This window comes from Myotis brandtii, unplaced genomic scaffold (genome assembly GCF_000412655.1).
Source record: "Myotis brandtii unplaced genomic scaffold, ASM41265v1 scaffold947, whole genome shotgun sequence".
Lineage (NCBI taxonomy): Eukaryota > Metazoa > Chordata > Mammalia > Chiroptera > Vespertilionidae > Myotis > Myotis brandtii.
This window is the reverse complement of record NW_005371908.1, coordinates 255,728-268,634: the sequence shown is the minus strand read 5'-3', so window position 1 is coordinate 268,634 and position 12,907 is coordinate 255,728. Positions and strand designations below refer to the sequence as shown.

Sequence of the window (12,907 nt, the reverse complement as noted above, 5' to 3'; positions counted from 1 at the left end):
CCGGCCACCATCTTGGTTGGGTTAATTTGCATATAGTCACTCTGATTGGCTGGTGGGCATGGCTTAAGGCATAGCGAAGGTATGGTCAATTTGCATGTTTGTCTTTTATTAGTGTAGATTCTTTGCAGCCCTGGCCAGTTTGGCTCAGTGGATAGGAGTGTCGGCCTGAGGACTTACGGGCCCAGGTTCGATTCTAGTCAAGGGAACATGCCTGGGTTGCGGGCTCGGTCCCCAGTAGGGGGCATGCAGGAGGCAGCCTGTCAATGATTCTCATCACTGATGTTTCTATCTCTCCCTCTCCTTTCCTCTCTGAAATCAATAAAAATATATTAAAAAACAAGCAAAAAAACATTCTTTGCATACAGTCTTCCTCCTCTGGCTTCCTCTTACACGTGACCCTGTTTAAATTTAGCCCTCCACCTACCCTGTGCCTGTATCCACAGTTTAAAGTGGCTAAAGAACAATACACAACTACACTGGCTGGTCATACTTCAAAGCTATGAACTTGACCCTCAAACCCCTAAAGCTGCCTGGCAATAAGATTATGTTTCTCTTATCCACTCACTCTTCCTTCCTATAGATAACTATTTCAAACCTTCTCCCCATCTCCTATCCCATCACTCCTTCCACATCTTCACTCTCTCCTTGCTTATTTTGCAGAAATAAAAAGTGATGAGAAGCAAACTTCCATAGGCCCCCACCGCCCCACCTACCACCTACCTGCCCTGGGCCCACATTGTCTGCTCTTGTGTATGTCTACCCACTCTAGGCCATGATCTTAGGTGTCCCTTTTTGCTGCATGTTCATTCAGTTCCCCCTCTGCACTGGACCTTCCTGTCAGCCCACACAGTGTCATCTCTCTCATCTGAAAAGGAACCCTCTCTTGACCCTACAATCCTTTCCAATTATGGTCCCATTTATTTGCTCCTCTTTGTAATAAAACTTCTCAAAAAAATTGTCTATACTTGCTGTCTCCATATTTTTTACTCCTGTTCTCTTAAACCTTCTATAATCAGGCTTTGTGACTCTCCACCACCCTAAAATGTCAAGGTCACTGATGACCCCCTGGGTGCTGAGCCCATAGTACTCTTTACTCCCCCTACACTTGGTGGGCCACTTCCCATCTGCCTGGTGGTTCCTTGTCAGCCTCCCTCTAATCTTGCAAAGTCAAGGTTCTGCCCTTGAATCTCCTCTGCTCTCCATTAGCACTCACTCCCTTGGAGATTTCATCCATTCTCATCACTGCTCACCTGGACCATCTCTCTCCCTGCTTCTTTCCCCAAGCAGCCAGGTCAGGCGAGAATACATGCTCAGATCCCTCCAGTGGCTCCATCTCACTCAGATAAAGGCAAAGTCCCCCCGGTGGCCCACAAGGCTCCATATGATCTGCCTGCCTACCCGCCCTGCCCTCATCGGGCCCTCACTCACTGCTCAGCCATACCAGCCTTCACACCTCAGGGTCTTTGCATGGGCTGTTTCCTCTAAATCAGTGGTTCTCAACCTTCCTAATGCCGTGACCCTTTCATACAGTTCCTCATGTTGTGGTGACCCTCAACCATAAAATTATTTTTGTTGCTACTTCATAACTATAATTTTGCTACTGTTATGAATTGTAATGTAAATATCTGATATGCAGGATGTATTTTCATTGTTACAAATTGAACATAATTAAAGCATAGTGATTAATCACAAAAACAATATGTAATGATATATGTGTTTTCCAATGGTCTTAGGTGAACCCTGCGAAAGGGTTGTTGACCCCCAAAGGGGTGGCGACCCACAGGTTGAGAACCGCTGCTCTAAATGGATCTAGAGGATATTTGCTCACCTCTGTACTTATTTCAAGTTTGTGCTCAAATGGCAATTTCTCCATGAGACCTTTCTGTCCACCTTATTTATAATTTCAGAGCCTCATGACCATCACCTACTCTCCCTCCCCTTTTCCTTACTTTATACTTCTCTCAAGCTCTTATCACCTTCTAACACACTCCACACTTAAGTATATATAATTTACTTAATTACCTTCCTTGTCTGTCTCCCTCTGTAGATACTGTAGTCACTATGAAGGCAGAACTGCTGATTCCTTTGCATACTGCATACCACAGTGTCCACACCAGTGCCTAACACATAATACATGTTCAATAAAGAGATATTAAATGCATGAATGAATCATATTAATAACCCACTACACAGATGAGGAAACTGAGGCACAGTGAGGTGAAACACCTTTATTTAACAGGAATTTAGTGATTAGCTGAAGACATAGTCAGAAAGTCATTTCACTTCCCCATCAGGGACAGAACAGTCTAATAATAAAGGCCTTGCGCCTGGCACTGGTCAGGTAGCTCAGTTGGTTTGAGCATCATTCTGATACACCAAGGTTGTGGGTTCGATCCCATCAAGGCACATCCAATTAATGCATAAACAAATGGAACAATTCAACGTTTCTCCCTCTCTCCCGCTGTATCTCTCAAATCAATAATAAAAAAGCCTTGTGTCTGGGTTTGAGTCCCAGCTATGCTTCCTGTTAGTTGCATGACCAAGGGTACTTCACTTAATCTCCATGTGCCTCAGTTTCCTCTTTTGAAAATGGGGATGTTAATAGCACCTACTTCTTAGGGTTGTAGTGATAACAAAATGGGGAATGGGGTAATATTTGTAAAATGCTTAGGTAAAACCACTGGGGCCTCATAAATAAGTGATAATTTAATGTTAAGCACTAAATTATGTTAGCTACGATTGTTATTACACATCGTAAAAAGATGATGAGCAACCATTTAGTGACGATATTTTCATCTGGTGACATTTATTGGGCCCTTATTAAGCCGCTGTGACATTTAAGCTGGATCATCTCACTGAGTCCCATCATCTTGTTTTAATGGCCAAAACGATCCTTGGAGGTTGCCCTGGGGTAGGAGGCTGCGATGATCTAATGCTTGTTCTGTTACCTAATGCCAGTACGTGCTTGATTCCTGTCAGCTGTCAGAATTTTTAAATAAAATGATTAAGATCTTTTAAGAAGTAAGCCTGTCTCAGGCAAGTGGTCTGTGGACATGGCAAGAAGCCTGACACCTCTTGACCCCCTACAGTACTCAGTCGTGGGGACAGGCTTGAGTGAGCGTGTGCTTTGCTCCAGGTGGTCTTTAGCTGCATTAAGAATTAGCTGCAATTTACAAGCAAGTCCACCAGCTTGCCTGCCAGATGTGAAATTCACCAGAGTGCAGCTGCTCCCCGCTGGGTGTTCCTTAGGAATGTGCATCGCTGAGCAACCGGAGGGTTCCAGAGCTGGGGGCAGCCCCTCACAGGAGGGCAGGAGCAGGACCTTCAAGTGCCGTACCAATGAGCCTGGGTCCACAAACTCTTGTTTGGGATGCTCTGCTGAGAGCCACCATATCCATTCGGCTGATGCCAACCACTGGCTGGGTCAAATGGGGCACATAAGGCACAGCACCGCCTGCTGCCTGGTGTTTGGGGGCATGTTCGGGGCTGGGGAGGTTATTTTATTCGTTGTCACAGTGACTGGGAGATGCCACTGTATTGTTTCCAGAGACCCACAACTCCATGGCAGACCGTATCTTCCCCAAATGGCTATAACAACACACCCTACCTAACATGCTCTTCCTGGACTTGACCATTCTCCAGTCATAAGTGGAGTCCACACCCCTCCCCTTGACTTGGGCAGGCCTTGGTGACCACAGAAATGACATTGCTAAGGGGTTTTTGAGCCATCCTGACAGAAGATACTGCCTCTGCCTGACTCTCAGGACATGCGCCTGGGGGCTTGAGTGCAGCCGTGTGCTGCTAAATAGTTAACCCTTTGCGGTCGTTTGTCTACTCTCAGCCACCACAGCAAGGAACCGTACGAATCTTAACTCTATTCATTCATGTATCAGTTCATAATTTCTCTGAAAGCTCTTAAGTGTCTAAGCGACCTTGTCACGAACCAAAACATTGCCCCGACAAATCGGAGATATCGAAACTCAATATAAACAAACGCGGTCGTTCCACACTCGCCATGCAAAACACCGTGGCGAGTCAGTCGCCTTTTGAGAGTGAAGAAATCGACAAGCTTTGGAGATACTTCGCAGAATTTCAAATAAAGCTTTACAAATTACGTTTAACTGTAATAAGGCATTCTCGCTTGTTAAGATATTTCAAAATAGTACTCCAAAATGGCAAAAAGAAAGTTACCGAAAGAAGGGTACTGCGAATCTGAAAGTAACGATGAAGAGTTTTATTTTGGCACCTTGAATACTGACTCTGACGTAGAAAGTGATAACGTTTGTAGTGATTCTACTAGTAGTGACGTAGTTCCAAAAAAGAATTAATAAATCTTGTTTTTCCTTCATAATCTTGCATGTTATGTATCACTGCTTTCAATGGAAATTAATTCCGACCAGTACGACACCCATGTCCAAATTTAATACGACCGCAAAGGGTTAACTGGCTCTCTAAGGGGGAAAAGAAGTCTAAGTTTGTAAGTTTGCTGGTTTCTGCGGGATAAATACAACTGACCACGGCTTACTGCAAACTGCCAACGTGAAGTCCCTGACCCGTGAGGGCAGGAAGAGTTGCCTAAAATCCACGAGCCGGTGCGAGCTGCTCCAGCGTACCACTGCCTGGGTCACCACTTACGATTGGTTGCCCTGAAGTCACCATACTGGAGAGACCATGTGAAGAGAGGGAAGTGTCTGGAGTCTCAGATAGTTGACTTCCCATCCCAGGTGTTAGATACAGGACTAAGTTTTCAGATGACCCAGCTCCAATCACTGTCTGATGGCAACTGCCCCTGAGAACTGCTTAGCTGAGCCAAGTCAACTCACCATACTTAAAAATAGCCCTGGCTGGTGCTTAGAGGTTAGAGCATCGGCCTGCACACCGAAGGGTCACAGGTTCGATTCTCCTTCAAGGTCAGGTGCCCGGGTTGCAGGTTTGATCCCTGCCCTGGTTGGGTATGTGTGGGAGGCAACCAATTGATGTTTCTCTCTCTCTGCCCCCGTCCTTCCCTCCCTTCCACTCTCTCTAAAAATCAATGGAAAAAATGTCCTCGAGTGAAGATTAACAAATTAATGTCACTGGAATAATGCACAGTAACCTGCGCTGCATGGGACGAGTACTCCCACAAAGGGCTGGACTGCCCCCAATGCCAGGAGTCCCCAGTAAGAAACAGAGAGTGGCCCTAACTGGTTTGGCTCAGTGGATAGAGCGTCAGCCTGGGGACTGAGGGGTCCCAGGTTCGATTCCAGTCAAGGGCATGTACCTTGGTCAAGGGCAGCTCCCCAGTGGGGAGCGTGCAGGAGGCAGCTGATTGATGTTTCTCTCTCATCGATGTTTCTAACTCTCTATCCCTCTCCCCTCCTCTCTGTAAAAAATCAGTAAAATATATTTTAAAAAAAGAAAAGAAACAGAGAGTGCCCGACTGTAGACATGCACCAAACTGGGTTCAAATCCTGACTCTATCCACTTCCCATCTTTGTGATTTGGGGCAAGAAAAACAAAACCAAAACCTCCTTAGAGCCTGGTAAATGTAATTCAAGAATAGCATGTTTTTGTTTTTGTTATAGTCAGAAATCTTTTTTATTGTTTTTACTTGTTGCCTGTTCCATGGAACTTCCTTGTTTTTAAATATGCTTTTATTGATTTTAGAGAGAGGAAGATGATGAGAGATAAACATCAATTGGCTGACTCCTGCACACCCCCTACTGGGGATCAAGCCCAACTTGGGCATTTACCCTGACCCAGGAATTGAATCCACAATCTCTTGGTGCACTGATGACGCTCAACCAACTGAGCCACACCAGTCACGGGGGCTAATTCTATCTTTTTCCCCCTCCATTAAAAAAATTGTGGTAGCCTGGCTGGTGTGGCTCAGTGATTGTGCACTGAACCAGAAGGTCACACAGTTCGATTCCCAGTCAGGGAACATGCCTGGGTTGCAGGCTGGATCCCCAGAGCGGGGCGTGCAGGAGGCAGCTGATCAATGATTCTCATCATTGATGTTTCTCTCTCCCTCTCTCTCTGAAATTAAAAAAAAAAATTTGTAAAGTTCACATAACATAAAATTTACCATCTTGACCATCTTTAACAGTTCAGTGGTATTAAATTCATTTACAATGTGTGCTACCATCATCATCATCCATCTCCAGAATTCTTTTCATCTTTTGAAACTGTAACTCCCCATTACCCCTTCCCTTTTGCCCCCTGTTAACTATAAGACGAATCATACAGTAATTGTTCTTTTGTTTGTTTTTTTTTTTTTTTAATATATTTTATTGATTTTTTACAGAGAGGACCCCTCAGTCCGCAGGCCGACGCTCTATCCACTGAGCCAAACCGGCTTCGGCAAATTGTTCTTTTGTAAGGGGCCTATTTCTTTTAGCATGATGTCCTCAAGGTCCATCCAGGTTGTAGCATGTGTCAGTGGATAGAGTGTCAGCCTGAGGACTGAAGGGTCCTGGGTTTGATTCCAGTCAAGGGCTCGATCCCTGGCCCTGGTCCAGGCATGTGTGGGAGACAACCAATCGATGTGTCTCTCTCACATTGTTTCTCTCTGTCCCTCCCCCTCCCTTCCACTCTCTCTAAAAATCAACGGGAAAAATACCCCCAGGTGAGGATTAACAAAAAGCAAGCAAAAAAAAAAAAGAGCATTTCAGGCACCATTCAAGTTTCAAACTGGGCAGAGGTACAATTAGGGGGCTGGCTATGTGTGTGTGTTCATTTATAAAAATTCATCAGACTGTACATTTGTGCACTTTCTATAAAAGTTTACTAAGAATGATAATGAGATAGTCCATGGAAAGGAACAAAAGATGTCCAAAAGCCTCTCCCCCAAAGTTATCAAATAAAAAAGAAACTGGTGTAAACTACTTAGAGTTCCCTTATTTCTCTTCTCAGCAGTTCCTCAAATTGTGTAGGGCCAGAGACCTTTTTATGGTGACTGGAAAATTGTGCACAAAAATAACCCAAGACTCAGTGAAGACACCATCGATATGGTTTGTTTCTTTGCTGGCGGTGATACTCACAATAGCCATTTTTTTTTAAGGCTCTGGGGATTGACTGGGCTCAGCTAAGGTTCTAAGGCAGCCGTGGGCATACTACGGCCCGCGGGCCGGATCCGGCCCGTTTGAAATGAATAAAACTAAAAAAAAAAAAGACCGTACCCTTTTATGTAATGATGTTTACTTTGAATTTATATTAGTTCACACAAACACTCCATCCATGCTTTTGTTCCGGCCCTCCGGTCCAGTTTAAGAACCCACTGTGGCCCTCAAGTCAAAAAGTTTGCCCACCCCTGGTCTAAGGGCTGCATGCAGTTGCCCTCAGGCAGAGCCTGGGGCTGTGTCACCTGAGGCTTACTCAGTCCTTTGTCTAAGGCCTGGGGTAGGGGACTACATTTTTCCACCTCCACCTGGTCTCTCATCGGTTCTCAACCTGTGGGTCGCGACCCCTTTCGGGGTCGAACGACCCTTTCACAGGGGTCGCCTAAGACCATCGGAAAACACATATATAATTACATATTGTTTTTGTGATTAATCACTATGCTTTAATTATGTTGAATTTGTAACAATGAAATTGGGGGTCACCACAACGTGAGGAACTGTATTAAAGGGTTGCGGCATTAGGAAGGTTGAGAACCACTGAGCTAGACGATACTTTTCCCAGAGTATACACTTTTGACAAAGATCAAATAATACAATTTAATTTTCAAGGCTCATAATTCATTAAACTTTCATTTTACAGGACTGCTTTCACTTGATTTTTATTAATTTTTGCAATTTTATTTCAATTAATTTTTTAGTATTTTATTAATTTGATCAGCTGTTATAGAATAACTTATATGTAACTCAGATATTTATCAATGTTTTTACTTGATGTGGTATTTATACACTTTAGTACTTAAAATGTCATTTCACTTTTTATTTTGCTTTATAAATTTGGAAGACTAAAAAAACTGTTACTATGAATAGTTATATGTATTAGGCTAAAAAATACTGGCATTATCATTGTCTCCCCTTCCTTAGGAGTGTTTGTTCACTGTATAATTATTTCAACTTTCTGTATGCTTGACAATTTTCATAATAAAATCATGGGGGTTAAAAGATCCAACTGGCAAAGATTCAATGTTCTAAAGCCTATTAGGACCCTTCTGCAGAGGGCAGGCAGCATCTGAGGGTTTCTAGGACCTGGGTTACTGCCCCAGCAGGATAGGTGGTGTCAGAAGCTCCCACTATGGACGCAGATGATGTGGGTTCAAGTCCCAGTTCTGCCTCTTCCTGGACAGGTTGTCTCTCAGGTAGGTATGCTGCTGACCTCCAAGTCTTGTCTGTAATACAGGAATAACTATTGCTCTACCTCAAAGGGTTGATAGGAGCAGTGAAGGGCAAATGTGTCTAAACCTGCCCAGGACTCAAGGAGTAAAACCCAATGGTAATAAAACAATGAATAAGTTTTAGCTCTTAATTTGAGGATTTGATCATCTAAAATAATTAGGAACTGCCCTAGCCAGTTTAGCTCAGTGGATAGTGTTGGCCTGCGGACCAAAGGGTCGCAGATTCAATTCTGGTCAAGGGCACGTGCCTTGGTTGCAAGTTCCTCCCCAGTCCGGGCCCTGGTCAGGGCTCGTGCAGGAGGCAACTAATCGATGTGTTTCTCTCACATTGATGTTTCTCTCTCTCTCTTTCCCTCTCTTCCACTCTCCCTAAAAGTCAATGGAAAAATATCCTTGGGTGAGGATTAAGAACAACAACAACAAAATAGTAACCTAGGGTGAGATGCCCTCCATGGATTCACCATGGGGACAGGGAAAATGGGAGAGGGAAGTCAGTACCTAAACTCTGTCAAGTTCACTCATGTTGAACTTGAACTCCTGAGGGAGAATAAGTGAGCAAGCCACCAAGGCAATGTCCAGCAATACCCCTGGAGACACATTCACCAGTGCAAGTTGGGGTAACTTAGTGGTGGGATTTGGGGTGCATTTCTGCTGTGTGTGCACATGTGCATGTCTTTCCATATATATTTGCACTGGAGTCCTGTTTACAGAATGGGTACCTTAAAAAAAATTACCTTTATTGGTGTATAATTTACACCCAGTAAAATGCACACCTTTGAAGTGTATAAATTTGAGTTTTAATAACTGTATACAAGCTTGTGACCATCACCACAACCAAGGTGCAGGCATTTGTCACTCCAAAAGGACTGCCCCTTCACCATCAACTCCAAGGCAACTACCAATCTGCTTTCTGTCACTATAAATTCCATTTTCTTTTCTAGAATTTCACATAAATGGAATCAGATGGTGTGCCAGTTATCGACTTACGGCCTCACAGTTGCAAGTTGCTAAACTGCAGTTTGGCCTTTTCAATCTTTTTCCTTTGCAGACTGACGTAATGTTAACTTTTTCCAGTAGAGGGAGCCAGGGAGATGTTGCAAGAGGAAAGTGCTTTGTTTCTAACTTCCAGACACGGTTCCCCAGGGCAGGCAGCTTCCCCAGCCCAATCCCACAGTGTGCCTGCTTCTCCAGTGGCTGGCAGCCAGCACCTTCCTCAGGCACCCACCTCAGGCAGTTTCCTAGCCGAGTGCCTCTGGTGAGACACTTCTTTGTAAACTGTTTTTTCTAGTGCCCTGGAGAACTGACTTCTGGTAAGTTCCAGAGGGTGGATTCCAGCAGGTTCCACAAGTGCAGCACCATAGAGACTCCTTTGCCCTTTAGTGAGTCAAGGCCAAGGGTCTTCCCATGAGATCAGGGTCCCTGGGATGTCATCGAGTTCTCTATCTTAGATCTTAGGGTTAGCGACTGCTCCTCCTATCTGCTGTTTCTATATTCTTTAGCAGTCTCTTTATTTCTTAGTAGCCAATCCCTCTTACTCCAATCCCCTGCTATAACGCATAATGTGTATTTAGCCTTCTCTCTTCAAACTACTGTGTGGGTTTCAGGCTCCTGATTGGACCTGACAAATATAGTGTATGCCTCCTGTCTTCTTTCCTTCACGGTAATGTCTGCATGATTCATCCACATTGTTGCATGTATCAGTCAGTAGTCACTCCTTTTTATTGCTGAGTAGTATTCCAACGAACAGATAAACCAGTCTGTTTATCCACTCACCATGATGGACATTTGGGTTGTTTCCAGTTTGGGGTGATTATGAATAAAACTGCTATAAACATTCATGCACAAGTGCTTATCTATGTGGACACATGTTTTCTTTTCTTATGAGAAAATCCCTGGGAGTGGAATTCTTGGATCATATGAAAAAAAAACCCTAATAGTTTTTTTTTCAGCCTGATTGTGCCATTTGCATTCTCATCAACAATGTATAAGAGTTGCCCTTGTCAGCACTTGGTATTGTCAATCTTTTTAATTTTAGACAGAATGGCTTCCTTTTCATACCTTCGGGAGGTGTTTCTCTACCTGACATTCTCCCTTATTCACTTTAACTCTTTGCTCTTGAACTGTAGTGCCCGGGTTGTTTCTATCCTGCAACAAATGGTTACATAAAAATAATCAATAAGACAAGATTAAAATCCTTTACTCTTTAGAATTGTGTGTTCAAAGAGTCAGTGTGGCTTCCTCTTCAAAAAGGCAGAAAGAGCTACTGATGGAATATTTATGTATCCTGATTGTGGTGGTGGCTACATAAAAAATGAGTTAAAATTCATAGAACTGGGGAAGATTAAAAAATCGCTGCAGACTAAGTGGAAGCTACACTGACTCTCCCAGGGCCAAACTGGAATTACAACTAAAATAGATTAAAACAAACAAACAAACAAAAAAAAACACCCTGAAAAGTCAACTGAAGACTAGCTGGAGAGAACTCTGATAACCAAGGACGGAAAGTGGAGACCGCATAGAGACTGGTAGGAAGTGCGAAGACGCAAAAGGGGTGGCTGGACTCCCACAGACAGCAGCTGAAGGTCCAGAGGGATATCTTAGCTGTGGGGGTCCCCAATGAGAGTTCTGGGATCTAAATCCCAAGCTGGGCACCTGAGCCCAGAGCACCAGAACTGAGAAAGGTGCACACAGAGTAACTGGCTGTGAAAAGCAGTAGGGTTGCTGTCTGCCAGCCAGAGACGGCTAGAAATACAGGCACCCTCTTAAAGGGCCAACACACAAAATTTCCTGTGCAGCCACTCACCTTGGGCTCCAGCAGTGGGAGGGCAGAGTTAACTGGAGCTGTGTGAGGAGAGTCCAGGGTTGGGGGCTCTGGGTTTGGAGCTCAGAGGGCAGCCACCCCAGTTTCCTGTGCTGAATCATTCCCTCACGCTGCAGAGGACATCTTTCTTTGCCTGATTCTGGGCTGGGGGCTAGAAAAAGCAGATCCTGGTGCACACCTTGATCCTTTCCAAAGGCATGCAACCCCAGCAGAGGGAGCCACAAGCTGTGTATTGCTGAAAGCCCCAAAGAGGGTACTCATGGCCAATTAGAAACAGCGTCTGACACTGTCCTGCACTAGAGATTGAGAGGCATAGCAGATCCACCTAATACAAAGACACACACCAAAACAGGCAGACAAAAAAAACAACCCCCAAATGAAAGAGCAAGAGATTTCTCCAGAAGAGGAGATAAATGAAATGGAGATAAGAAGTTTATCTGTTATACAGTTCAGCCTAATGATGGTAAAAATGCTCAACAGCATGAGAAAAGATATAGTAACTTTGAAAAAAGAACAGTCGGAAATAAAGAATGACATAGCACTAAAAAAGAACACATTGGCCCCTAGCCTGTTTGGCTTAGTGGATAGAGCATCGGTCTGCAGACTGAAGGGTCCCTGGTTTGATTTTGGTCAAGGGCACATACCTCAGTTGCAGGCTCAATACCCAGCCCTGGTTGGGACATGTGTAGGAGGTAACTAATTGATGTTTCTCTTACATCAATGTTTCTCTCTCTCTCCCCCTCCCTTCCACTCTTCTCTCTAAAAATCAATGCAAAAATATCCTCAGAGAGGATAATAATTAACTAATTAATTAAAAAAATACATTGGAAGAAATACACAGCAGATTAGGGGAAGTTGAGGATTGGATCAGTGAATTAGAAAACAGGGTAGAAAAAAATTCACTAAATTACAGACTAAAAATAAAAATAAAAAACAGGAGGACAGCTTAAGGGAGCTGTGAGACAACATGAAATGTAATATTTGCATAATAGGTGTGCTAGAAGGGGAAGAAAGGAGCAAGGGCTAGAGAACATGTTTGAAGAAATAATGGCAGAAAACTCCCTTGACCTGATGAAGGAAAAAGTCAGACAAGTTCAGGAGGCACAAAGTGCCAAGCAAGAAGAACCCAAACAGTCCCACGCCCAGACATATCATAATTAAAATGCCAAAATTTAAAGACAAAAGAGAGAATTTTTTTTAAAATATATTTTTAGTGATTTCAGAGAGGGAGAGGGGGAGAGAGATAGAAACAGCAATGATGAGAGAATCATTGATTGGCTGCCTTCTGCACGCCCCCAACGGGGGATTGAGCCTGCAACCCAGGCATGTGCCCTTGACTGGAATTGAACCTGGAACCTTTCAGTCCTCAGGCCAATGCTTTATCCACGGAGCCAAACCAGCTAGGGCAAAAGAGAGAATCTTAAAGGCAGCAAGAGAAAAGCAAACTGTTACCTACAAAGGAGCTCCCATAAGGCTGTCATCTGATTTCTCATCAGAAACTCTACAGGCAGAAGGGAATGGCATGAAGTACTAAAGGTAATGGAAAGCAAGGATCTAAAACCAAGATTGCGCCCTGGCCAGTTTGGCTCAGTGGATAGAGTGTCGGCCTGCAGACTCAAGGGTCCCGGGTTTGATTCCGGTCAAGGGCACATGCCCGGGTTGTGGGCTCCGTCCCCAGTAGGGGGCGTACAGGAGGCAGCTGATCAATGATTCCCTCTCATCATTCATGTTTCTATCTCTCCCTCTCCCTTCCTCTC

At 44.2% G+C, this 12,907-nt stretch overlaps 1 long non-coding RNA gene across 3 annotated transcripts in view; it reads right to left on the bottom strand.

Moving 5' to 3' along the window:
- LOC106724725 overlaps positions 1–12,907 on the bottom strand; it is a 28,613-nt gene that overhangs the window by 2,356 nt on the left and 13,350 nt on the right. For 2 of the 3 annotated variants that reach the window (XR_001360560.1, XR_001360559.1), the window contains 2 exons: positions 10,388–10,474; positions 2,023–2,120 (listed from right to left, as the gene is read on the bottom strand). This is a non-coding gene — a long non-coding RNA (uncharacterized LOC106724725). The remainder of the gene's footprint in view (positions 1–2,022; positions 2,121–10,387; positions 10,475–12,907) is intronic. The other variant, XR_001360561.1, reaches the window with a different exon arrangement.